Source organism: Crocuta crocuta, unplaced genomic scaffold (assembly GCF_008692635.1).
Source record: "Crocuta crocuta isolate KB4526 unplaced genomic scaffold, BGI_CrCroc_1.0 scaffold140, whole genome shotgun sequence".
NCBI lineage: Eukaryota > Metazoa > Chordata > Mammalia > Carnivora > Hyaenidae > Crocuta > Crocuta crocuta.
Window position 1 is genome coordinate 7,278,998 of NW_027527775.1, and position 25,975 is coordinate 7,304,972.

The following is a 25,975-nucleotide window of genomic DNA, read 5'->3' on the forward strand; positions in this document are numbered from 1 at the left end:
GCTTCCTACTTTTATCTCCTAAGAAAATTATCCTGACTTTTTACAGCCCAACCTTGTCACAATCCCCAGGCCCCATTATCCACCTTGGGGAGGACCAGGGAGGCTGGATCATTGAACGACTAGGTAAACTAACGCCTTCTTCTGTATAGAACATTTTAAATACCATGCTGGGTTGAAGATTTCCCCTTAATTAAAAATTCTCTTTTTTCATATGCATATAATATTTATGTAATATAATACTTATATTTATACAATTTAATTATCTTGGTATTTAATATATCTGAAATTAGTTTGGCTATGGGGCGCCTGGGTGGCTTAGTCAGTTAAGCGTCCGACTTTCGCTTAGGTCATGATCTCGCGGTTCGTGGGTTCGAGCCCCACGTCGGGCTCTGTGCTGACTGCCAGTTCAGAGCCTGGAGCCTATTTCAGAGTCTGTGTCTCCCTCTCTCTGACCCTCCCCTGCTCATGCTGTCTCTCTGTCTCTCTCCTAGAAATAAATAAAAGTATTTTAAAAAAAAGAAAGAAAGATAGGAATGCATCGAATCATCATTTCAGACAAATAGATAGCCCCATTTTCTAATACCACATATTGAAAAGTCCATACCTGCCCCACTTATTTGAAAAGAGATCTTTAGGGGCACCTGGGTGGCTCAGTTGGTTGAGCATCCGACTTCGGCTCAGGTCATGATCACATGGTTCATGGGTTCGAGCCCCCCGTCAGGCTCTGTGCTGACAACTCAGAGCCTGGAGCCTGTTTCGGATTCTGTGTCTCCCTCTCTCTCTGCCCCTCCCCCACTCATGCTGTGTTTCTCTCAGTCTCAATAATAATAAACATTAAAAAACCTTTAAAAAACAAAAAAAAAGAAAGGAGATCTTCAACAAGTACTTAATTTCCATGGCTCTGTTTCTCAGGTCTGTTTGGCTCTATTTGTGCTGGTATAAATCTGTTGAATTGCTATAGCCTCAAAGTCCATTTTGCTATCGGGTAGCTAGCTACTCACTCAGCGTTCCCTGAACCGCCTTATTACCCGGTCCCCTCCCTTCATCAGAATCACCCATCCTTGGCAACCAGTTCAACAGGGGACACCTGGCCTAGTTTGGGTGGGAGAGACAAACACCTGGCAAGTTTGGGTGGAAAAGACAAAAGAGTTTTTTGGTCGATCCCACGTTTGCTACCTTCTTACAACGCAGTGTGGCAGCTGAGACCTGGGGCAACACAGGGCTGTATGAATAGCAAATCGAGTTCAGGGAATGATCGCGTAAGGTCACAGGATCTTTGGCTGGAATACACCTGGAGTGCTGGGCGGAGGACTGGGCACCGCCTCGGGCGGGAACATTCCCTGACCAGGATGCGGCCCGGGACTGTGCGAGAAGAGGGAAGGATGGTTGTCTGCAGAGGAGAGGATCGCAGGGCTGCCGGTGGCTGTCTTCAAGTTTGAAGAGGAACTGGACAAAACTTTCTTCTGTCTGGAAAGGAAGGAAGTTAAAGAAAGCCAGATCTCAACTCTCTGTTGAGAAAAATAAATAAAATACAAGAGGTCAATGTGTGAGGTAATGGATACTTGTTACGGAAAATATCTGGAAAGCAGTTGTATGCTGTGGAAAGGATTTCTGTTTGGGAAGGAAGATAACCTTGATGCTTCTGTTGGAATTTTCCATCTCCCTAAATTTCCTTTCCCTTTGTTGAAAGGTCCCTGCTCACAGCGCCTGAACCCTCTTCCCAGCAGATAAGAAACTTCTAGCTATACCATCTGTGTTGTAGCATTCCCTGAGCCGATTTCTCCTTTCCGTTTTGATTTAAATTTGCCCTCTTTTTTGACTGCAGGGAGTCTTTTTTTTTCCCCTTTCACAGCACCTAGCTCAGCCCTTTGTATTTAAATGTATCTTCATACACGTTTACTTATCATTCAACAGTGTTCTTTTTTAAATTTTTTTATGTTTATTTATTTTGGAGAGAGACAGAGTGGGTGCAGGAGACGGACAGAGAGAGAGGGGACACAGAGTCTGAAGCAGGCTCCAGGCTCTGAGCCATCAGCATAAACCTGGAGATTGTGACCTGAGCTGAAGTCACAAACTGAGCCACCTGGCCGCCCTCAACAGTGTTCTGAGTAGGGTGCTTACGGTCCCTACTCCAGTCACCAAGAACCCGATAGCGTGTGTGGTGGGGTTCTGTTTCAGAAATGCTCACCTTTTTATGTCCCTCCATCTGAAGCTTCCAGTCTTTATTCATTCCCCCTCTCCATTTCCCTTCCCATTTTTTTTTTCCTTTGGAAGGAAAGAATAATCTTCTGCCGAAATTAAACTCTTTTTCTGCGTGTGTGGTCAGAATTACAGACAGGAGGGGAGCAGATGGCTGAGTTTTGAGGGGACAATTGCAGGCCGCTGAGGCTTAACAAAGCTAATAAAAGGTAATTTACCAAAGACTTAGAGAGTCACGGGGCATCTGAGATTCTTGAAAGCAGNGCCAAGCTGCCACTGATGGAGCCACTCGGAAGCCCAGCGCTCCCAGGCACATTTGCCGGGCTGTCTGGGTAACAGGCGAGGCACCATTGTCTCCCGGCACATGGGCTTGGCACCGTCCAGCTGCCCGGGCCGTGGCCCCGTGCGCCTGGCTGGGGTCCCGGAGCCCCCGTGCTGAGAGCTGCACAGACAGCGTAGTACGGCGTGGGCGTCTTTATTCCACCGTGGGGGGGGGGGATGCCTTGTTGGGGTTCTCATTCCTTTTTTCCCTGTCCCGAAAGGCCCAGCTTGAAGCTTCCTACAGCTGCTCTGTTCCGCTTAGCATTTGTGTCCCGAACCTCTTTTTATTCTGTTCCCGATCTTCTTTGAATTGAAAGCTTGCAAAATGGCCCGTCTGCCTCGCCAAGGCTTTGTCCACAGAGGCTACCTGGGCCTCTGTCAGCTGTGATGAGGTGTCCCTTTGCTGCCCGCCCTGGGCTGGGGCTGTCCCCGCCATACCCAGCACAGGGCGGCCTCCAGTACTGCCGAGAGGAAATTGCCCTTTGTGGTCTTGTTTTCTTATGTTCAGGAGAAGATACTGTAAAATGTTATGTGACTCACTGCAGAATGTCCGGGGCACTGGCGGGACACCTTGGAGCCCGTCGGCTAAAGTGACGAGAGACCCTGAACTGAGGCAGAGAGCCATGAGCTGGGTGATACTCACTCCATCTGACCTCTTGGTTTCCGGTGGAGACCGAGGGACAGGGAAGAAATTTGACTCTAGTTAGATTTATGCAGACCTAGTCTCTGAGCTTTGCAGTCAGAGCAGCAAACACTCCCTGGACCGGTTTTACTTTATGTGCCTGGTAACGTGCTAAGTGTTTGTGGAGGGGAGGGAGGAGCCCATGTTCAGTTACGAGAGACAGTTCAGCCTGACCTGACGATCGTCATGGGGCGGCGTGCACAGGAAACCATGGGTATACTCAGCCCACCTTCTAGAAGAGATTATGTCTGAGGATGATTGGAAATAGAGTTCCCATCGATCAGGCAAATAGCGGAGAAGGGGGTTTTGGGAGCAAAGTAAGAAAACATGAAACGCCTGATCGAAGACCCAGCGCCACGATCTAGCGTGGTGCGGGCAGGCTCCTGCCGGCGGTTTGCAACTGTTATAAGCTAGGGCCGCAGGAAATGAAGTTGGAGGATAAAGACGGCCATATCACAAAAGACCTCCTGTAGTAAATGAAGGGGGCTGTAGATAAAGAGAGCTGCCAGAGATTTGCAGGGAGGAGGGACAGGATCAGGTTTGCAGCCTGGAAAGCTTTGCTCTGGGCCAGAGGATGGACTTTGAGGAGGGGGTGCTGGGCAGGGAGATGCAGGGGTGGGTCTGCCACCCGGGTCACCTATCTCCCTCTCCCTGACCCCACTACTTCCTTCACGACCAAGCCATCCTTGCTGTCCTTCCAGAAATTCTTCTGGGTTTATTTGAAAGTATTTCCAGAATCTGCCTTTTCTCACCACCTCCGCTGCTCCCGCCTGTCCCACCACCAGCATCTCCCACCTGGTTTCTGTTTCCTCTCCTGGTTGCCCTAAGTCTGTTCCCAGTGTGGCAGCCGAAATGATCCTCTTAACACATAACATCCGATCCCACCGTTCCTCTGCTCAGATCCTAGCAAGCACTCCTGAGCCCACTGTGAACCACCTGAAGTGGGGGTAACAGACTCTGACCTGATTTCTTTTTTTTTTTTAATATTTTTATTTATTTCTAGGAGAGAGAGAGAGCGTGAGCAGGGGAGGGTCAGAGAGAGAGGGAGACACAGACTCTGAAACAGGCTCCAGGCTCTGAGCTGGCTGTCAGCACAGAGCCCGACGCGGGGCTCGAACCCACGAACCGCGAGATCGCGACCTAAGCAAAAGTCGGACGTTTAACCGACTAAGCCACCCAGGCGCCCCGACTCTGACCTGATTTCTGACCACATCCCCCGTCTTCCTCAGCTCCAGCTGTGCTGACCCCCTGGCTGCCTCCTGAACATGCCAGCCCCTCTCCAGGTTAGGCTCCCTCCCCTTGTCCTGCAATGCTCCCCACCCCCACCAGGTCATCACGTGGCTTGCCCCCTTCGTGTCTGCTCAAGTGTTATCTTCTCAAAGAGGCTTGCTCCACTCACCCTGCTTAAAATGGCCAACTGGAGCCTCTCCGCTCCCTCCTTCCCAACACTCCATCTCTACTTTTTTCCATTGGAATTATCGTTTTCTTAATTTCCTATATAATTTACCCATCGTGTTCTTATTATCTGCCTTTTCCCTACCCCCACTAACGTATAAACTCTTCAGGGCCAGGGGTCTTTATATATTTTGTTTGCCAATTGTATCCCCACTTCTTAGAATAATGCCTGGCCTCCAGTATGTCCTTACCAAATATTTGTTGGACCAGTTATTAGCAGTAGTTCAAATATGAGACGATTAGGGATGGAGCAAAGACGGTGATGTGGGAAGAAGAAGGGAGAGACTTCAGATATATTGATCAGACTTGTCGACTGATTGGAAATGCCAAGTGAGAGAAAAGGAATGGTCTAGAATGAGTGTCAAGCTTGGGTGAACACCTGGGGCAGAAGGCCACTTGGTATGGGGAAAGGGAGGGAAATACCGAGTCCTGCTCAGGACATTTTGAGATGCCGTTGGCTGAGGAATACTCAAGTGGAGACCCAGCAGGTAGTTAAAATCCAAGCAAAACGCTCATTGGTGAGACCAGAACTGAGGTGGAAAATCTACAGGCATCAGCACTGGCATGTTGACTTGCATATATGCTAACATCATCCTAACTCACTCGAGGGACTACACGGCAGGGGCCAGGAAGATACGTTGTACCTTCCGGCATATGCACACAGAGGAGAGAGACGTGCCAGGTACATATCAAAACCATGTGCCGAGGAGATGTCTATAATTTCAAATCTCCTTCTCCAAGGGCAGTTTTTCCTGTGAGACATGATCTATAATGTCCTAAGATAAAACAGTTAAAGGTGAAACATTCTTGGGGTAATTACATTTTGTTCAGCTGAAAAGTACTGAACACACATAAAAATAAACTTAATTATGTGGTTGATCTCAGATAATCATCTAGATGTTGCTGAGGGGGCAAACTATCATTTTTCCCTCTAGACAAAAACACACAGCTCCCACCTGGGAATCTCATAGACTTTTTAAAAAGGCATTGTTCTAAGGCAAGTAATATTACCTGCCTTCATAGAGGGGATCAGGTCACAAGAAGGTTAAGGGAATTCCCAAAGACTGAACAAAGTCAGAGGGCAACTCTGGGAATAATTCTTCAAAATCTTGGATCCCAGGCCGGGGTCCCCCAAACTGAGGTCATCCTTTTGGTCACAAAGGCTCCGGCAGAGTTATGAGACAATCAAGAGAAAAGACACAGCAAGGATGTTAGACCTCTTGGTTTAAAACACCAAGAGTTCCCTCTTTTCTCTGGTATTTAAAAACGCATCTCCTTTCATCTCTGGCATTAAAAAAAGCCTGAAGTCTCTCTTTCACCTGCATCTTCTGGTCCTGGATTCTTCTGACCCAGACAGACTGGGGCAGTGGATGGAGGGGTCTTCCTGCTCTCTGTCTAATGGTAAAGGGGCTCCTGGATTTTTTTTTCCTAGCAGTGTGAAGCAGTGAAATCAGAAGCCAAAAACCTGGAATTCTGGGCAAGGTTCTGGTCCTAAGGAGCTGAATGTAGCTGGAACTCTTTGCCATTTAAACCCGTTTCTCACACTCAAAATGAGGAAGCTGACCACCTTTGCAGCTGTGTCTTGCTCTAAAAGTCTGTAATTCTGTGTTGGATGAGTAAGTCTATTTGAATGGTATGTCAAAATGTAGCCAACTCCATTCACATCATCCAAAATGAGTGTGTGTGTGTGTGTGTGTGTGTGTGTGTGTATTGTTTTTAGGTTTTTTGCAGTTTATTTATTTTTGAGAGAGAGACAGCGTGAGCGGGGGAGGGACAGAGAGAGATGAAGACAGAATCTGAAGCAGGCTCCAGGCTCTGAGCCATCAGCACAGAGCCCGATGTAGGGCTCAAACTCCTAAAACGTGAGATCATGACCTGAACAGGAGTCAAGACACTTAACTGACTGAGCCACCCAGGCGCCCCAGTATATATATTTCCATGCCTGTGGTAATTTTGTCCACCATAATTCTGGGACTCCCTGGGCCAGACTGACCCCAGGAGCTGCTCCCCAGCTAGAAAAAGTGTGAGAGTGGGAGTTGGAGTGTCTGCAGCCATGGCAGGTCCGCATACTGTGGGGGAGGTCGTTCATCTGGCAGATGGACCTTGGGAAGGGTTGGCAGCGGGCTTGTGGGAAGTCTCTGTGGTGCACGACGGGGATCCTTCTCTGGAACACCTCACATTTCCACTTCAACAGCAGCAAACGCAGAGAGGGAATATAATGCTTGTGGAATCTAGAGAAAGGGCAAGCCATGTTCAGCTTTATGTCCTTATTTGTGTCAAGGTGACATACCGAATATTCCATGGGCTCAGACATAGAAACAGGAAAGTAAGAGCAAGATGTAGAAGTTGTGCAGAAGTCTTTGAATTGCTCCAACCCTAAAGTAAGAGTGTCCAACTTTACCTAAATTTACCAACTTTACCTAAATTCATGTGTGGCAAGGTGGCCTCTAGGGATGTGTCATGAAGAAATACTTCAGGCCAAAGCCAGAACTTTTTGACCCAAATATTTAATATTAATAATATTTAAGATGCTCATATTATATATCATTCTTTTACATTTATATTTATTTAATAATTTAAAATTAACAATAATTAATTATAAATAATAAATATCGCACCCAAGGAAATTTGAGTTCTAACTGAAACATAAAATTAGACGAAATCTTTATTATTAATGACTGTAACTTTGTTCAAATCCAGTACTGAAACAATGGCACATATGTAGCATAAAACACCCCTACGGGTGCCCTGGGTGGCTCAGTCGACTGGGTGTCTGACTTCAGCTCAGATCATGATCTCATTGTTCATGGGTTCAAGCCCCATGTCAGGCTCTGTGCTGACAGTTCAGAGCCTGGGGCCTGCTTCAGATCCTGTGTTTCTCTGTCTCTGTCCCTCTTACACTCACGCTCTCTGTTTCTCTCTCAAAATGAATGAATTTTAGAAACCATTTTTAAAAATACCTAAAATCAAATACATGAAGTCATTGCAGATGTTTGTGTGTATCTATATTTATTGACAGAGAAGAACGACACAAGGTAATGTTGAAAAAAGAAAAACAAAACAAAACAAAACCCAAATGGCAGAGCAATTCATGTAAATGTATTTTTCAAACACATGTGTGTATATATTTGCTTGGGGGAAATAGCGAGACAGAGTTACATGATATGCATATAGTAGCATCTATCTCTGCATGACAGGATTTCAAGTTTTATTTTTTAAAGGTTTATCAGTATATTCTGGCCTTTTCTTTTTTTTTAATAGTTTATTGTCAACTTGGTTTCCATTTAACACCCAGTGCTCATCCCCACACGTGCCCTCCTCCANGTAGCCATCCTTCTCTGCCTGACTTATTTCGCTCAGTGTAACACCCTCAAGGTCCATCCATGTTGCTACACATGGCCAGATTTCATTGTTTCTCATTGCCATGTAGTATTCCATGGTATAGATAAACCACATCTTCTTGATCCATTCGTCTGTTGATGGACACTCAGGCTCTTTCCATGTTTTAGCTATTGTGGAGAGTGCTGCTATGAACATTGGGGTACATGTGCTCCTATGCATCAGCACTCCTGTATCCCTTGGGTAAATTCCTAGGAGTGCTATTGCTGGGTCATAGGGAAGTTCTATTGTTAATTTTTTGAGGAACCTCCACACTGTTTTCCAGATATCCTGGCCTTTTCAATATGTTTCTGTTTAGTTCAAGAAGTTCAGTACAGTCTGAAATCAGAGAGCATAAATCCAGCTGAAGGTAATGCCTCTTCACTGGCTTCTTCCCAAAGGGGCGGGGATAACCTGGTGTTAAACACACAAAGGCACCCAGGGACACCTGGGTGGCTCAGCTGGTTAAGTGTCTGACTTTGGCTCTGGTCATGATCTCACAGTTTGTGGGTTCAAGCCCCACATCCGGCTGTCTGCTGTCAGCACAGAACCCACTTCGGATCCTCTATCTCCCTCTCTCTGCTCCTCCGCCCCCAAAAAATAAATAAACATTTAAAAAAATAAAACAAACAAGTTGCACGAGGTACTCAGAGAACCCAGACCTGATTCCTGAAGCCAAAAGGCTACAGCCTCCAGCCCTGCCCAAAAAGACTGAGGAGAGGTGACCCCACCCCCCCAGCCCTGNTCTTTAGGACTGAGCTCCCCACTGAGGACTAAATCAAGTTCTAGGCTCCTCGGCGTCTCCAGGGAACTTCTTGGTTTAAGTGCTCTCCTGCCTCAGAGGCTGTTCTTCACAACAAAAGGAGAGGAAGCCAGCAGAGAAGGAAAACTGGCTGAATATTGTGGATAGAATAAGGATGTGTCCTTGGAGGCCCATGGAAACATGAAAAGTAATGCAGGCTTTTTCCTCAGGTTTAGAGACCTCTCATGTCAGAGGGTCTAATGTGTAGTCAGGGAGGCCAGGGCCTGGGCTTCAGAGAGACTGGAAGCCCATGATTTATCAAAACAAAAAGAGCTCATGTGATTTCAGGTCATTTCTGGGTTGCAGAAGGGCCAGTAGTCGTCTTGGATGGAAATTCCATATGGCTCTTGCTTCGAGCAGAGCTAATCCATTTGGAACAGTTGAGGCATTTATCAGCAGTCAATCCGAGAATATTTACTCAGCATCTTAGGCAGGAACTGGTTCTCTTGTTTGAAACAGTAATGAAATGCTCCACAGTTGCATCAGAGAAGAGTTCCAGAAAGAAATCTCCAAGTAAACAGAGGAAGATATAAAAGCAGCCTCACTCTGCCCTACCCCTCCAGCTTATAGATGTTTATCTTCCCCTTAAGAATTACTGGGCACCTGGGCAGCTCAGTCAGTTAAGTGTCCAAAGACTCCTGAGTTTGGCTCAGATCATGAGATTGCGAGCTCAGGGGCCTGCATTGGGCTCTGTGTTGACAGCACAGCATGGTTCCTACTTGGGATTCTCTCTCTGCCCCACCCCTGCTCTCTCTCTCAAAACAAATAAGTAAACATTTAAAAAAAGAATTTCAATGACTCCTACTATTACGAAATCCACCTCATTCCTTTAATCCCCTGGTACAAACTTGGATTAAAATACCCTTTCCTTGGTTCCCTCAGTAAAGCCTAGACAACTTGAGGTTGGCAAGAACAACTTACCAAATGTTAACGCAGAACAAGAATAGCATTTAATACAAAGTTCATCAGAAAAAAAAAAGGTCATGACTCCAGAGTGGGTCTGAGGCCATGATAGCTGACCTAGCCACAGATGGCAGGCCCAGCTCCGGGGCCATTTTACAGAGCCTTCTTCACTTCTGCCCACCCCCCACAGCAGCCTTCGGCCGTCGCCGGGCGTTCCTCATTCTGCTTCCCTGACGATTCCTAAGGCCTGTGGTTCTCTTCATGTCCATATGATATTCTCTAAGGAAGTACAGCATCTCTTTAAATGAGGCCATGACGAGTCGTAATAGTTCGAGGAGCGTTAAAGAACAGCAGTCTTGCTTCATGGCCGTTCCCCACATTTTAAACATTATACAGGCTGAAAACAGAGCTCAGCTTTTTGAAAGATGGCAGTTATGCTTTTTAAAACCTTGGTTCAGGCCAAACTCTAGTAGCAAATACTAACCTCAAATAGTATAAATAGTTTTAAATAGTGGGTACTGAATTTGAGTCAACAGGAGCACCTGGAAGGCTCAGTCGGTTGAGCATCCAACTGTGCGGACAGGTCAGAGCCTGGAGCCTGCTTCGGATTCTGTGTCTTCCTTTCCCTCTGCCCCACCCCCACTCATTTTTTATCTCTCCCCAAAATAAATAAACATTAACAACAACAAAAAAAAGAATTCGAGTCAACAAATATTTATCTAATAACAGCTGTGTGCTAAGTGATGGATTAAATCTAGAAAAGTGTCTAGATAGTCACTTATCTATGGAGATAAGTGAAATGTGGCTTTGTCCTTTGAGGAGTTGACAATCTAATAATGGGAATGAGACAAATATTGGCTTCACTGTAACATAAGACAGAGGGTCAGTACTGCAAGAGTTTTGTTGTTTTGTTTTGTTATGTGCTGAGGTAGCTTAGGGGACAAAAAGGACATGTCCGGTTAGAGGCGACTTTTGGAAGAAGGAATATGGAAGGATAAAGTGAACAGAAATGAAAGCCTCCCCCCAAAGGAGGAATACGATGAAGGAAGGTCCAGAGTTGAAAAGCGGGCCAGTAGTCAGGCCACTCAGTATGTGGGCGATTATTCAGGCAAGAGACTGGAAAGCAGATTCCGAGTAAAGAGTTTATACTTACCTCCGTAAGCGAATGTAAACTGCTAAAGATTTTTGAGCATGGGGCCAGAGTGATCCAAGCTATACACTAGGTCAGGTAACCTGGGCTATACACTAGGTCAGGTAACCACACAGAAATCCATAGGCTGGATTGCACGGAGGCGGGGCTAGACGCAGGGGAGCCAGGTCAACTGGTCCAGATGAGAAGAAATCAAAGTCTGAACAAGGGAGGTGCTGGACATGGGGGAGGGTGGGGGTGAGAGCCCAGGAGAGGTGGCATTTTCAGCACCTAGAAACCGTCACCCTGCATAGAGGGCAAGGAGTGAGGAGGCAAAATGATTCCAAGGTGCCCAGCCTGAGAGGCGGGGAGGGTGCTGTGGCCTTCACAGGGAAATCAGGAGGGAGCGCCTTTTTGGATCACTAAAAGTGTAAAAAACCAGGGGCGCCTGGGTGGCTCAGTCAGTTAAGCATCTGACTCTCGGTCTCAGCTCAGGTCATGATTTCGTTGTTCATGAGTTTGAGCCCCACATCGGGCTCTGTCTGTGCTGACAGCTTGGGAGCCTGCTTGGGATTCTCTCTTACCTCTCTCTCTGCCCCTTCCCTGCTTGCACTCTCTCTCTCTCAANCCCCACATCGGGCTCTGTCTGTGCTGTCAGCCTGGGAGCTTGCTTGGGATTCTCTCTTACCTCTCTCTCTGCCCCTTCCCTGCTTGCACTCTCTCTCTCTCAAAATAAATAAACTTAAAAAAAAATTTTAAGTATGAAAAAACAATCCTGTGAAGTAAGCTGAGGAGGACTTCTTACAAGGAACTGAGCTCTGAGGCAATGGACCCCATTGCCTTTGTCTTTTCCCCTGATGCAGTGTTCAAACACGACGACTTCCCCTCTCTAGTCCCTTCTTTACAGGGAGGGAAACTGGAATGAGGACTTACCATTGGTAGTTTCCATTTATAAACCAGGTTTGAGGCTCTGGGGAGATTCAGTTCTCTCAGCTCAGCTCCAAGGATCACCTAATTGATGACAGAGATGAGATGCAGCCTAGAGATTAGGTAATCAAAGCGTGTTAAAGAAGTCATTGATTCAGACTCTCTTAACAAAAACAAATTTGCTGGGCAGAGAGCTAACTTTGCAAATAGAGTCTTCAGAGGAAGAGTCCCAGCAAAGAAAAGGGCAGCGTACAGGATGCTTCAGGTTATAGACCAGCTCCCTCTCTGAAGTCTCAGAAAGTCAGCCTCGATGCCAGTATTACAGACAAACACTGTCCTTCTGGCACTTTCCCACTCTCCGTGATGAGCAGGGTACCAGATGGTCAGGCATTCGCAGACCTATCATTTCTACAGTAACACCCAAGAAAATAACCAGGGCAGACCCAAAAGTCAGGGCAGGTCTGTATCATGAGAACCTGCTGCTTCAGAATGGCCCTTTGATTACTGTCCCTCTTTGATCCCTGGGGATCTGGGAAGGAGGCTAGTTTCTGCTCAGGAGGCTAGTTTTTCCTCCCTTCTCCTAAAGTAGGGACTCCCTTGTCACTTTGCCAGTCTCTTCTGGAAGCCTCCAGACTCAGTGACTGACCTTACATCTCAGTTTCCCTGGGACCACCCAGGTTTAGGCCTTGATCCCACATCTTTTGGGGTTTTTTTGATCCCACATCTATTGTAAGTTAAAATTTGCACACAATAAAAACACAAGTCATACGTTTCGCATCAATAGGTTTTGACAAATGCATCCATCTGTAGAAGAAGCAACCCAGGCAAGATACAGAACATTTCTATGATCCCAGGAAGTTCTCTCATGCCCTCTCNCTCTGTCACTACAGAGTACTTTTTCCATATCTTGGAATAGAAATGAGCTTCATATAAATGGAATCACGCAGCTTGTACTCTTTTGTGTTTGGCTTATTTCACCCAACATAATGTTTTTTGAGATTTAGCCATATTGTTGGTGTTCATTCTTTTTTATCGCCGAGTATATTTTCTTGTGGATGGACATGTGTGTTGTTTCCAGTTTGAGGGAATTATGTACAAAGCTGCTATAAACATTCTTTTTCAGTCTTTTTGAAGGCATATCTTTTATTTCTCCTGGATATCCATCTAAGACTGTAATTACTGGACCATAGGGTATGTGTAGGTTTAACTTGAAAAATTTTTTTAACGTTTATTTATTTTTGAGAGACAGAGAGAGACAGAGCATAAGCAGGGGAGGAAGAGAGAAAGGGAGACACGGAATCCAAAGCAGGTTCCAGGCTCTGAGCTGTCAGCACCAAGCCCATTGTGGAGCTCAAACTCACCAACTGTGAGATCATGACCTGAGCTGAAGTCAGACACTTAACCAACTGAGCCACCCAGGCACCCTAGTTTAACTTTGTTTTAGAAGCTGACAGGCAGTTTTCCAAAGTAAGTGTCTCATTTTATACACTCACCAGCAATATATGGGGTATAGTTGTCCCACATCTCAGCCAATATTTAGCATTATTGGTTTTTAAATTTTAGCCATCCTAGTGTATGAGAAGTAGCAGCTCATTACATCTTTAACTTACATTTTCCTAATGACCAATGATATACTTATTGAGCCTTCACTCATCTTCTTTAAAATATATGTATTAAGCTCTGGACCATTTTTTAATTGAATTGTTTGTCTTTTTTTATGGCTGTGTAGAAGTCTGTTACATATTCTTGATTCCACTTCCTTGTGAGATATTAATGTATTGAAAAGACTGTCTTCCAGGGGCGCCTGGGTGGCTCAGTTGGTTAAGCATCCATCTTCGGCTCAGGTCATGATCTCATGGTCATGGGTTCAAGCCCCACGTTGGGCTCTGTGCTGACAGCTCAAAGCCTGGAGCCTGCTTCAGATTCTGTGTCTCCCTCTCTCTGCCTTTCCCCCACTGACGGTCTGTTTCTCTCTGTCTCAATAATAAATATATATAAAAATTTTTTTTAAAAAAAGAAAGAAAATACTGTCTTCTAATCTGTGACTTGAGTTTTTAGTTTCTTACTGTCTTTCCAGAGGCAGAGGGTTTTTGTTGTTGTTGTTGTTTGTTTTAATAGAAACTCATGGGAAGGTCCAAAGACAGTACAGAGAGGTCCCCTGTTCTCTTCAGCCATTTCTCCCGATGGTTTCATCTTTATATAGCCATAGTGTGATGTCAAAACAGGAAACTGACATTGCCACAATGTACACCTAGAGTTTTATGTCACTTTAGCACAAGTGCAGGTTGTAACTACCATCACATTCAAGATACAGAACTATCGCATCACCGCAAAGATCCCTCTCGTGCTACGCTTTTACAGTCGTATTCATCGCTGCCCCCATTCCTGACCCTTAGCGATTTGTTCTCCGATTTGATAGATCTTTCATGTTGAAACTCTGTATCAATCAAATCATACATATAGGACCTTCTGAAATTAGATTTTTTTCACTCAGCGTAACATTCTTGAAATCCATCCAAGCTGTTATGTGCATCAATAGGTCACCCTCTGTGATGTTCTATGCTGTGATGGACCACAGGTTAACCTTCAAAGGACACTTGGGTTGTTTCTAGGATTGGGCCACATAGACAGAGCTGCTATCAACATCCATCTACAGATTTTTGGGTGGACATAAGTGTTCACGGCTCCTGGCTAAATGCCCAGAGTGTGATTGCTAGGTTGAATAGTAAGCGGTATGCTTAGCTTTCAAAGAAACAGCCAAATTGATTTCCAAAGTGTTTGCACCAATTTTACATTCCAGCTAGCAATGTGTGATGGATCCAGTTTCTTCACATCCACACCGTGTGATATTGTCACTGTTTTTTATTTCAGCTATTCTAATAGATGCAGGGTGATCCGATATACCTGGTGGCTAATGATCTTAAACATCTTTTTCATGTGTTTATTTGCCATTTGTATATCCTTATGATTTGCAGACACTTTTCTCACAGCTTGTAGCTTGCATTTTCGTTTTCTTTAACAGTCTTTCACCATGCACACATTTTCAATCTTAATGAATATCAATTTATCATGTTTTAAATCTTTATGGATCTTGCTATTAGTTTCCCATCTAAGAATTCTTGAGTAGCCCTAGGTCCTGATGATTTTCTTCTGTTTTCTTTTAAAAGTCTTACCGTTTCATGCTCTACATTTAAATCTGTGATCAGTACTGTGTGATTTTTATATACTATGCAAGAGTTATGTAATGGGGGTAATGGAGAGTTGGTATTTAATGGATACAGGGTTTCAGTCTGGAAGTTAAAAAAATTCTGGAGGTGAATCGTGGCGATGGTTGCCTAATGGGAATGTACTTAATGCTACAGAACTGTGCACTTAAAAACAGTTAAAATGGTACATTTTGTGTTATGTGTATTTAACCAAAGTATAAAAAAAAAATCAATTCATCCTGAAAGTGTGGGTATATTTCAGGATTTCTGTTCTGTTCCATTTATGTATTTTTCTATCCTTATGCCAATACAACATTCTCTTGATTACTGTGTAAAACCAGTATTTTGTATAAAACAAGTATTATTATAGTAAGTATTGAAGTCAGCTAGTATGAATCTTCTAGCTTGTCCTTTATTTTCATGATAGCTTTGGCTTTTTTAGGTCTTTTTCATTTCCATATGCATTTTAAAATTAACTTGTCAATTTCTACCAAGAAAAAAAATCTTGTTGGGATTGTGATTGAACTTGAGATCAGTCTTAGATCAGTGTGGAAAGAACTGGCATCCTAACAATATTCTAAACCATTATGTGACATATTTCTTCATTTATTAAGCATTGTTTAATTCTTTTAAGCAGTATCTTATGATTTTCAATGTAGCAATATATCTTTTGTTAAATTTATTCCTAAGTATTTTTGTTTGTTTTGGTACTATTGTAAATGGAATTGTTTTTATGTTATTTTTCCAGTTGTTGCTATTAGTACTTAGAAATATGAACAATTTTTTGTATATTCAATTTATAGTCCTCAATCTTAACTGTATTAGTCTGGGCTTTCCAAATAAGAACCAATGGTGTATAGAAAGAGACTTATTATAAAGAATTGGTTTATGTGGTTATGGAGGCTGAGAAATCCCAGGATTTGCAGTAAGAAAACTGGAGACCAGGAAACCTAGTATAGTTTCAGTATGACTCTGAAAGTCTAAAAACCAAGAGAGCGAAAGGTGTAAGTTTCAGTCAGAGTCCAAGTCAAAAGGCAGGAAAAGAATGATGTCCCTTCTCAAAGAGAGTCTCACTACAACTTTTTGTTCTGTTTAGGCCTTGAAGCTCACCCTCATTATAGAGGGCAGTCTACTTTATGCAGGCCACCAATTCAAATGTTAATCTCATTTGGAAACATCACCACAGACACACCCTGAGTAATATTTAACCAAACAGTAATATTAACCATCACACTGACTAAATTCACTAAGTAGTTGTTTTATTGATTCCTGAGAATTTTATACACACATAGTTATATTATCTGCAATTATAGTTATTTTACCTTTGCTTTCCAATTTTATGCATTTTATTTCTTTTCTTCCTTCATTGTATGAGTTAGAACCTCTAATACAATACTGAATAGAAATGGTAAAGCAACGTCCTTGTCTTGTTTTTGATCTGAAAACAAAAAAAATATTCAGTATTTCATCTTTATGTATGTTGTTATTAGCATAATTTACTATACTCTTTATAAGATGGAGGAAGTTCCTTTCTATTCCTGATTTGTGAGAGTTTTAATCATACATAGATGCTGAATTTTGTCAAATGCTTCTGCGTTTATTGAGATGACCATATGGTTTCTTTCTGTGATGGTGAATTAGGCTGATGATTTTCAAATGCTAAATCACAAGCATATTTTTTAAGATTTCCATTTTCACTCTCCAGAGTGTCCCATTTTTTTTTTACAGCAAATTATATGGTTATTTTTTCTAGATTTCCTCCATCGGTTTTACACTAACTCCTGGGCTTTTGTCAATTTGGAGCTTCAGAAATCTGCTGTACCTGGTAAATGTGCATGGCTTTATCACACAGCCTCCTCAGGGATCAGAGGCTTTTCTGATATCAGTGAGCAGGCTAGAAATTTGAAAACTTAAATAATACCTTACTGGAGGAGATATTAAAACATGTAGAGCTTGAAATCCTACCCTTACCCAGCTCTCAGGTGTGACCATCTGCGTGTTATTTAGGCCCACAGAAAACATCCAAAACGTGGGCCACTAGAGAGTGTTAGTACTTATCCCTCTCTCTAGCTTCATTGCTCCTCTCCCTATACATTGACAAATATAATAGTCATAGTTACATATATGATTATTGCAAATACATTTGAGGGTCTACCACATATGTTGTACTTATATTTTATTATATTTATTATATTACATTACATTATATATTATATTTATATTACATGACATGACATGACATGACATGACATGACATGACATTACAATACAATAGTGAGGGACTGCTCCAGAACTGGACTCAAAAGTATCTCTTGGGGGTTCTCACTGTGGTCTGCTGGTGCCTCAGAGGTGAAGTCAAAGCCTTTGAGAATTGCTTCTTCCCCCCTACCCAGTTTTATTGAGCTGTAATTGACATACACACCATGTACATTTAAGGGGTACTCCATAATGATTTGACTTACATACATAGTAGAAAGATTACAATAAGTTTAGTTAATATCTGTATCTCACATAGATACTCCCCCCAAAAGAAAAAGAAAAATACTGTTTTCCTTTTGATGACAACTCTTAGGATGTACTCTATACATCCTAACTATAGCGTTCACGTTGTACATTATAACCCCAACACCTATTTATCTTAAAACTGGTACAGATTGACTACCTTGATCTAGTTCCCAGACCAGCCCCGCCCCGCCTCTGGTAGCCACAGTCTGATCTCTTTCTAAGGGTCTGTTTGTTTTAGATTCCACATATAAGTTAGATCATACAGTGTTTGTCTTTTTCAACTGTCTGGCTTATTTCACTTAGCATAATGCCCTCAGGGTCCATCTGTGTTGTTGCAAATGGCAGGATTTCCTTCTTTCCCATGGTTGAATAATATCCCATTATACATTATATATAAATACTATCTCAGTATAAATATAAATATATTCATTCTCACAACTTCTTTATCCATTTATCTGTCAGCGGACTTTTAGGCTGTTTCCATGTCTTGGCAATTGTAAATAATGCCACTATGAACATGGAGGGTGCAGATAGTTCTGTGACATAGTGATTTTGTTTCCTTCAGATACATTCCCTGAAGTGGAATTGCTAGATCATATGGTATTTCTATTTTTAATTTCTTGAAGAACTTCTGTACTGTTTTCTACAGCGGCTGTACCAGTTTACAATCCTACCCACAGTGCACAAGGGTTCCCTTGAGAATTGCTTTTAAATACTATCTAGAATTAATATAAGAGAAATTACCTTCATGGAGTAAAGGTAAATGGTATTTTGATACCATCTTTTTTGCATTTTATTTTTTATTTGAGAGAGAGAGCATGAGCCAGAGAGAGGGGCAAGGGAGGGGGAGAGAGAGAGAGAGTGTGTAGGCTCCATGCTGAGTGCAGAGCCTGACACCTGTGTCAGTCCACAACCCCAGGACCATGACCTGAGCCAAAATCAAGAGTCAGATGCACAACCAACTGAGCCACCCAGGCACCCCTTGATACCATCTTTAAATGGAAACTTCTTTAGACTGAGATTTCAGAGACCTGGTTTCCAATCTGCTTTTTCACTAACTCAGTGTGTGATCCTAGGTAATCCTAGATAATCATCCTTATATAATAACAATAAGAAAAAGAATAAAATAAGAGCTGCTCACATTTATGTAGAAGCATGCCAAGAATTCCACAGATATTATTTCACTAATGTAAAAGAGGAAAGATTGCCAGGGTGAATCCAAGAAAGCAATCCAAGAATAGAGATAATAAGAAATAGCCAAAATAATAGCCATCACTATGATAAAGACTCGTCACAAAATGTCTCATTGAAACTTCACAAAAACTTGATGAGGTGGGTTCTATTACCCCCCAGGAAAGTGAGACTCAGACAGGTTACCTTGCCCAAAGCTAGGCAGCTGGCAAATGAAATTTGGCTGAAATTCAGATCCAGGCAATCTGACCCTACAGTTTTGTTAGTAATTGTGATGCTCATGTCCTAACATGGAAAATAGATAGGCAGAAAAATATATATAAACTTTTCATCAGAGCACGATCTCAGGGATGCAGGTCAGGGAACTATCTAGAACTCTTATTACTTTAACCATTATCTCACTGCTATCATTTATTGAGTGCTATAGACAAAGAATTTTCCTGAAACACTTTACACGCATTTCTATTTTTACTCCTCACACTGGCTCTTGCCAATGTCTGGTCTTACCTCGCTGACTCTGTAACATTGCTCCGGTGCTCTCTCTGGCCCACCTTGGCGTGGATGCCCGTTCTGATGCTCAACTACTTAGAATTGAGCACGTTTACAGAGTTTCCCTGCTTTGCTTGACCCTGAGTCTCTGAGAACCCAGTCCCTTCACTAAGGATGATCTGATCCAGCCCTTGGTCCTCGAACCCTGACCACCTACTTTCCTGGTCCGTCTCTAGCCCTCGCGGGTGGTGGATGAGGAAATAATAAGGCAATCTGCACCAGCATCTGCAGGAGCCCAAAGGGGAGTGTTTAAAACCTGGACTAAGCATCCTGAACTATACTTGATGACCTTGTGCTTCTCCTAAACCAGCCATGGTGTAGAACCTGGGGAAGACGGGCCCTCAGTTTACTATCAGGTGGAGGCAGCAGCCAAAGGTCAAAGCCAGCCTAAGAGAACAGAGCACACAAAAGTACCATTATGCACCCTGGGTCAGAGCAAGATAGCCAGATGCCAAGCGCAGTCACACTGCACTGAGATGTAGATGAGAACCAAAACTTAGGTCCTGAGTTTGAGTCCATACTGATTTGACTTCATGTTGGTGGACAACGTTATTATATGAAAACCCAGAGCCAGAAGCATGGACAGTAGGAACCCAAGGCAATGCCTCTGACTGGGAAATAACCTTGTTTTTTTGTTCTTAATTTTTAATTAACTTTGCCTCAGCAGGTGACAAAAGAGAACGTGAAATCACTCAGTGTGCTTGAGCTCAGAAACTCCTGGGCCGGGATGTGAGCGCCATTTTGGCCTGATGTAAATTTTATGATCTTGCCACAATGTGTAATTATGGATTCTTGAAGGTGCCTGACCGTGGCCTGCGAACACTCTTTGTCAGCTGCAGCCGTGGTGAGAATACTATCCCCAAAGCAACCCGTGTAATGGTTTCTACATATTATTTTGAGATTCTTCAGATTCTAGTTTTTCAAGCAGCACGCCTAAGTCTCATTGGCATAGGGAATTCTCTCCCATGTGTTTGTGAGCTCCTTATAAAGTGGTAGCAGGGGCAAAACATGACAAACTAGTCCACTGGCTTTGGCACCTTCAGACCCAGAGCGGTCAGGGCTCACGTAAACGTCTCCCTTGGTGGGGCTTGCAAGGGCCGAGGGGGTGAGTACCAGACCTGCTCCTGTCCTCTGAGCAGAAGCTGATTCTTTCCCACAGACTCCTGGCCCGGACACAAGGCCTTTAGAACAGAGCCAGGAATATGCTTCCTGGAGTTTAATGCAGCCCGGAAGTCAAGGGTGTGACGTTGTGCAATGATTAATGACAAGGAGCGCTTAGTCAGGATTGTATTTAATTTATACTTTGGTGTTGGCAATTTCTTGAAGACACCTATTTCTCTGGGACATCTCCTCATTGCCCCTGAACCATATGACGATTACTGTTTGATGTATACTTGGGATCTCAGACTTTCATGAATGTTTGATGGGAGACACACGACTGCCAGTATGTCCCTGACAGGCACCTGTCCCTGTGGTTCCTACATTCATCCCTATTGTATTTCCTAAATCGGTGCCACATTCCTCTTCTTATAGGACTTTTCAGCTAATTGAATACTATCAGGGGGAAAAAAAAGAACAAAGGGGAAAAAAACGAGTGTCCTCTTGTCCTGACTTATTTGTGCTCCAAAGTCTGCGAATGAAACCTGTCGTATGGTTCTGCGTTACTTTATCTTTAGTAGCCGTATATAATCTCATTCCTCTGACAATATTAGACTCAGCTCAAAATGTAGGTAATAAGCCAGTCCCTTACATTTAAAAATAAACTTCAGTGTAAAATCTGAATCTCTGGGTTTGCTTTTTAGAGGAAATGAGGCTTCTAGTAATTTCCTAAGGAAACTGAGTATTTCCTTCTAGTAATTTCCTAAGGAAACAGAAGTTATTTACTAAAGCTGATTTATTCTCTTAAGTAAAATAAGCAACAAACAAACAAACAAAAATGGTCCTGGATGAAAATCACTCTAACGTGATCATATTGCCTTAAAGGCCGAAATCCTGGGATCTTTATGAAAATACCTGATAACATAAGCTTCTGTTGTTTAATTGTTTCCTCGACCTTCATCACCACAACGCTGTTATTCCCAGGTGAGAAGCCAAGCTTAGTGCTCACTCAGGTGATTTTGGTCCTGATTTATCACATTCCTATGAAGACTGGGCTCTTTTCCACATTCGTGGGGGTTGAATGGATACGTGATCTACTCCTTCCTCCCAGCACTAGGGCCTGACAATGCCCACAACCATTCACTCACAAAACATCTGCTGTTTCATCTACACAAGTGCATGCCATTGCTTTATTCTCTTAATATAATGAGGGTAATTTGGTGTTAAACTATAATTGATCCAACTGTTTCCTTGTCTACCGACCTATGAGTTGAGGGGGAAGAAATCAATCTCTAGAAATTTAAGGCAATGCATCTTGTCTTCCCAGAAATTAAGCTCCATCTAAATCCCTCCAATCATAGGAGGTAGGTACCTTATCCTGGGGGAAATAAGACCAAGTTGTAGAAGTTAGTGTTTTAAAACAGTAGCTATTTTATCCCTGAGAAGAGTTACTTGTCCAAATAACATCCTAAGTTTAATTATGAAACCAGACTCGTTATCCTTATTGAAACTGGAACTTCCGGATTCATTTTAAGTAATGTGACTTGAGTACCTAGTGCTATGCAGAGGTAGACATTGTCTAGTTTAGACAAGGGGAACGGGTCTTGGGTCTTGACTGTCTGCAGAAACTGGCAATATCAGCTGAGGAGCGGGGCATGCAGGGACATAACCGAGGCCACCGAGATATTTGGAATAAAAAAGAACTAGCTCCTTTATTTTTACTGTGGATTGGTAGAACATATTTGGGTGATTCGATTAACCTCTCTGAGCTTCATGTATGCAGATATAAAAGAAAACATAATAGACCCTAACTCATTGGTTTACTGTGGGGATTAAATAGGAAGACCTTATGTGGGCCATGTGATAAGTGCTCAATAAATATTAGCTATTTTTTTTTAATGAGGGCAGAACAGTGACATCTCTTGAAGAGATTCCCTGTCTCCATATCAAAGTGTCACGTACAATGTGACTCAAGTAGTAGGTAGCATCCCACTTGAAATTGAGGGTCCCAGGCTCTTACTCCCCAACTGCTCTAAAGCTGCATAGTGCTGAAGTCAAAGGGCCGGAGCTCCTAGAAGACTTTGGTCCTTTTAAAATGAGTCAGGGTAAGCTTCCTATTCCATCCTGGTAAAGAAAACCGGATGTAAGCTAAGCAGTGATTCATCACATTTAGAGTTTACAGTACTTAATTCTAAGGCATACTTCTTCTTTTTTTTTCTTAACATTTTAGCATTTAATAAATCAGTTTGCCTTAATCAATATTGCTTTTCATCAATTTTGCCTTCAATCAATTTCCACATGGAATTAAGAGTTTTTTCTCTCCTGCCTTATTCTCCTTTTGAATTGATGGTATGCCTTAGAATCAATGTTGATGTAAAGTTAAATGCAAGGTAGGCATATATTATTTCTAAAACTTTTTGCAAGTTTTATAACTTCTTTAAAAGTACCAATTTCTTGGGGCATCTGGGTGGCTCAGTTGGTTAAGCGTCCAAGTTCAGCTCAGGTCATGATCTCTCAGTCCGTGGCTTCCAGCCTCGCGTCGGGCTCTGTGCTGACAACTCAGAGCCTGGAGCCTGCTTCTGATTCTGTGTCTCCCTCTCTCTCTGCCCTCCCTTGCTTGCGCTCTGTCATTGTCTCTCTCTCTCAAAAATAAACAAACATTAAAAAACTTTTTTAATAGAAAAAGTACCAGTTTCTTTTTTTGTGATTCATGGCTTACTGGCATTTATCATGATGACTGTTGTAATATGGAGCTGATTCTGATGGACAAGCATGACTGATTACATCTTGAGGCCATCTTGCTGTTAGTAATCCATGGAAAGCTTACATGGATGAGGCCCATGGGTACTTCTTTGAATCATAAGGAGTAATACTTGGGAGGAAACAATACTCTGGAATGAAGCCTTGAAATGGTTCTCAGTGCCAATTCAGGTGATGACCCATTGTGACCCCGCCGCCTGCTCATGCCAGTACCTGCCGGGCAAAACCTCACACCTGATCACCTCTCAGACTCTGCTTCTGCTGCCTCCTTTATGCTCTGGCCCAAGAAGAGTGAGGATGGTTTTCCATTGAGACCAGTATGTAAAGACAGAGCAAGATTCCTCTGGCTTGAAATATTTGCCATTCCCTTCTTTTGGCATTAGCAACTTTTGGCCTTAGGTGATGTGACACATATGGATGAAAAACATGTTGTCAATAGAAGCATACTGATAAATATTAGATATATAAATTGTATGAAATAAAACTATAAATATATATGTCTAACAATAATAGATCTATATTTTTGTTGTGGCCATATTTTTTAGGAACGTGGGAATTTGTCACAATGGGTCAGATCCAGGTTCAAAAGTCCAAGGAGGTGCCAGGCGCCATTTCAGGAGGACAGAGCTGTCCTCCCTGACAAATGTCTTCCAAATAGTTTAGGTTTGTAACAACAGCAGTAACAACTTCTTATGCATGTGAAGCTCTTTCGAGTTCAGAAAATTTTTCAGATATATTTTCTCTCTGGATCCTCAAAGCAGCCCTTTGAGGCTGGCCACATAGTATTCTCTTGACCTTATAGATGAGAAAATGGAGGCTCAGAAAGTAACAGAGCTGGCAAGTGACAGAGTTCCCAGCTTTATTGTCACCCCTCCCTGTTCTCCATTAGCCACTTCCTCCAGAGATAGGATTCATAAATACCTTCCGTCACCTGTGGAATGTATTCCTATTTCTGGTGTGTAGTCTGCCCTATTTGTACTCAGATGGTCTAGTTCCGGTGACAATGGGTAGAGCATAATTATATAATTATATATAGTAAGACACCAGGTATGGTAAGGGTGAGCCCGATCACACCAGCCGCCGCCACCAGCAACCCCCTTACTCGGGAAAAANTATAGTTAGACACCAGGTATGGTAAGGGTGAGCCCGATCACACCAGCCGCCGCCACCAGCAACCCCCTTACTCGGGAAAAATAAGGTAGGTGGCAGGAAAGGCACCATTAGGGGCACTTCTGTGGAGAAGAATTTCTAGAACAGCATGGAGAAGCAACAGTCCTTATGAAGATATGCCAGCTGAAAGAGTTATAAACAAAAGCTGAACTTGGCCGTCCGAATGAAGCCTATAGGAGGTATTTCCCACCCAGAGTTATTCTGCTCCACCCTGTGGCTATCTGGTTCAGGCTTCTCCTGCCTCCCTGTGCAGATGAATCATTTGGAGATTGAGTTGAAAGGCAGAGTGGTTCAGGAGGTCTAGGGTGGAGGCTGAGATTTTGCATTTCCAGCCCACTCCCAAGTGATGCTGATGTGCTGGTCCAGACCGACGTTAAGTAGGAGGATGTAGGTAACCACCAGCTAGTGGGTTGGGACAGAGGTTCCCCTGGATTCTCATTCCATAGGTGGCTCTTCTGTAGCTAAGTCAGTGACAACTCACTTCTGTGTTTCTTCATCAGCAGTTGTTCTATATTATCATGGAATTCCTTTCTATGACTCTTAATCTATATTATAATCACTTGGGAGGCTTTTTAAAATTTGATTCCCAGGTAGCACATGAGGAAAACTAAGTCAGACGCTCTGGAGGTGTGATGAGAATGTTAACCTCTCCCTGGAAGTGTGAGGAAGGCTGAGAAGATGCCCATAAGTCTGGCTCCAGTCAATGCTACTGACATTTTAAGTCTGGGCCTTTTCTTTGTCTATAATGTTAACCTGTCAGTCGGCTGGAAATAATTCCCTCCGAAGCCTATCTGCAAACAGAACTCACCTTCTCTGGAAACAGAGAAGAAGATAATTTCAAGGAGACAACAGTGGAAGAAAGTCCATACAGGACTAAAGTCCATATAAGAGCTAAAGACTGAGTTTTTCCTGGATTTTTCTGAGATGGAATTCTATCGTAAATTCATTCAGGATTTTACCTTTTATTTCGGTGTCTTATGGACCTACTCTTTGAATCGTTTTGGAAGAAATGAATGATTTTTTTTTCCCTTCAAGAAGGTACAACACTTTAAGACAAAAAGCCAACTAAGCATCCAGGTAATTAAATAATCCTTACAGGAGTTAGTTAATAGCACCATGAGATGGGGGTTTCAAATAGATGAACCATTAAAAAGAGAAAAGCCTTTTTTTCCCCCCTCTGAGGTTGGCTCATTCAAGCAACTGAAACAATTGGAACCACTTTATTTTAAAAGCAAAACTGAGATGAGGAAGAGTCTAAAAAATGTGAAACATGATATTCAGCACAGTTTTCCAGTTTTTCATCCATCTTTTCAAGTATCCATGATTACTGGGATTATGACTCCTTGAAAATAGAAAGAAAGAAGAAAGAAAGAAGAAAAAGAAAGAAAGAAAACTCCTTTTCTACAAATCAACCCCTATGTGATACAGTAAATATTGTAAATTCCAGTAATTCCTTTAAATCTTTTTATTCTTACGGTCCTTTCATTTTTTTTCATAATGTCCCCATCATCCAGGTCACTAGTTCATTTGTCTCCACTCAACAAGGGAAAAAGCAAGACTTTGACAGGGAAACAGCCACACCCAGGCCTCATAAAATAGCCTCATCTCAGGAATTAGAGAAAAGTTCGCGGTTCTGAGCCAGTGTATTGTTCAGCGCATGGAACATCTCTAGCAATGACATTCACTCGATACCTGAAAAT

The 25,975-nt window shown here is 42.9% G+C and overlaps 1 long non-coding RNA gene across 1 annotated transcript in view; it reads right to left on the bottom strand.

The window, feature by feature from the left end:
* Positions 1-25,975, bottom strand: part of LOC144239369 (uncharacterized) — a 44,516-nt gene that overhangs the window by 15,749 nt on the left and 2,792 nt on the right. Inside the window, exons 2-4 of the long non-coding RNA XR_013337398.1 lie at positions 16,325-16,440; positions 11,803-11,908; positions 1,177-1,467 (exon numbers count right to left, since the gene is read on the bottom strand). This is a non-coding gene — a long non-coding RNA (uncharacterized LOC144239369). The remainder of the gene's footprint in view (positions 1-1,176; positions 1,468-11,802; positions 11,909-16,324; positions 16,441-25,975) is intronic.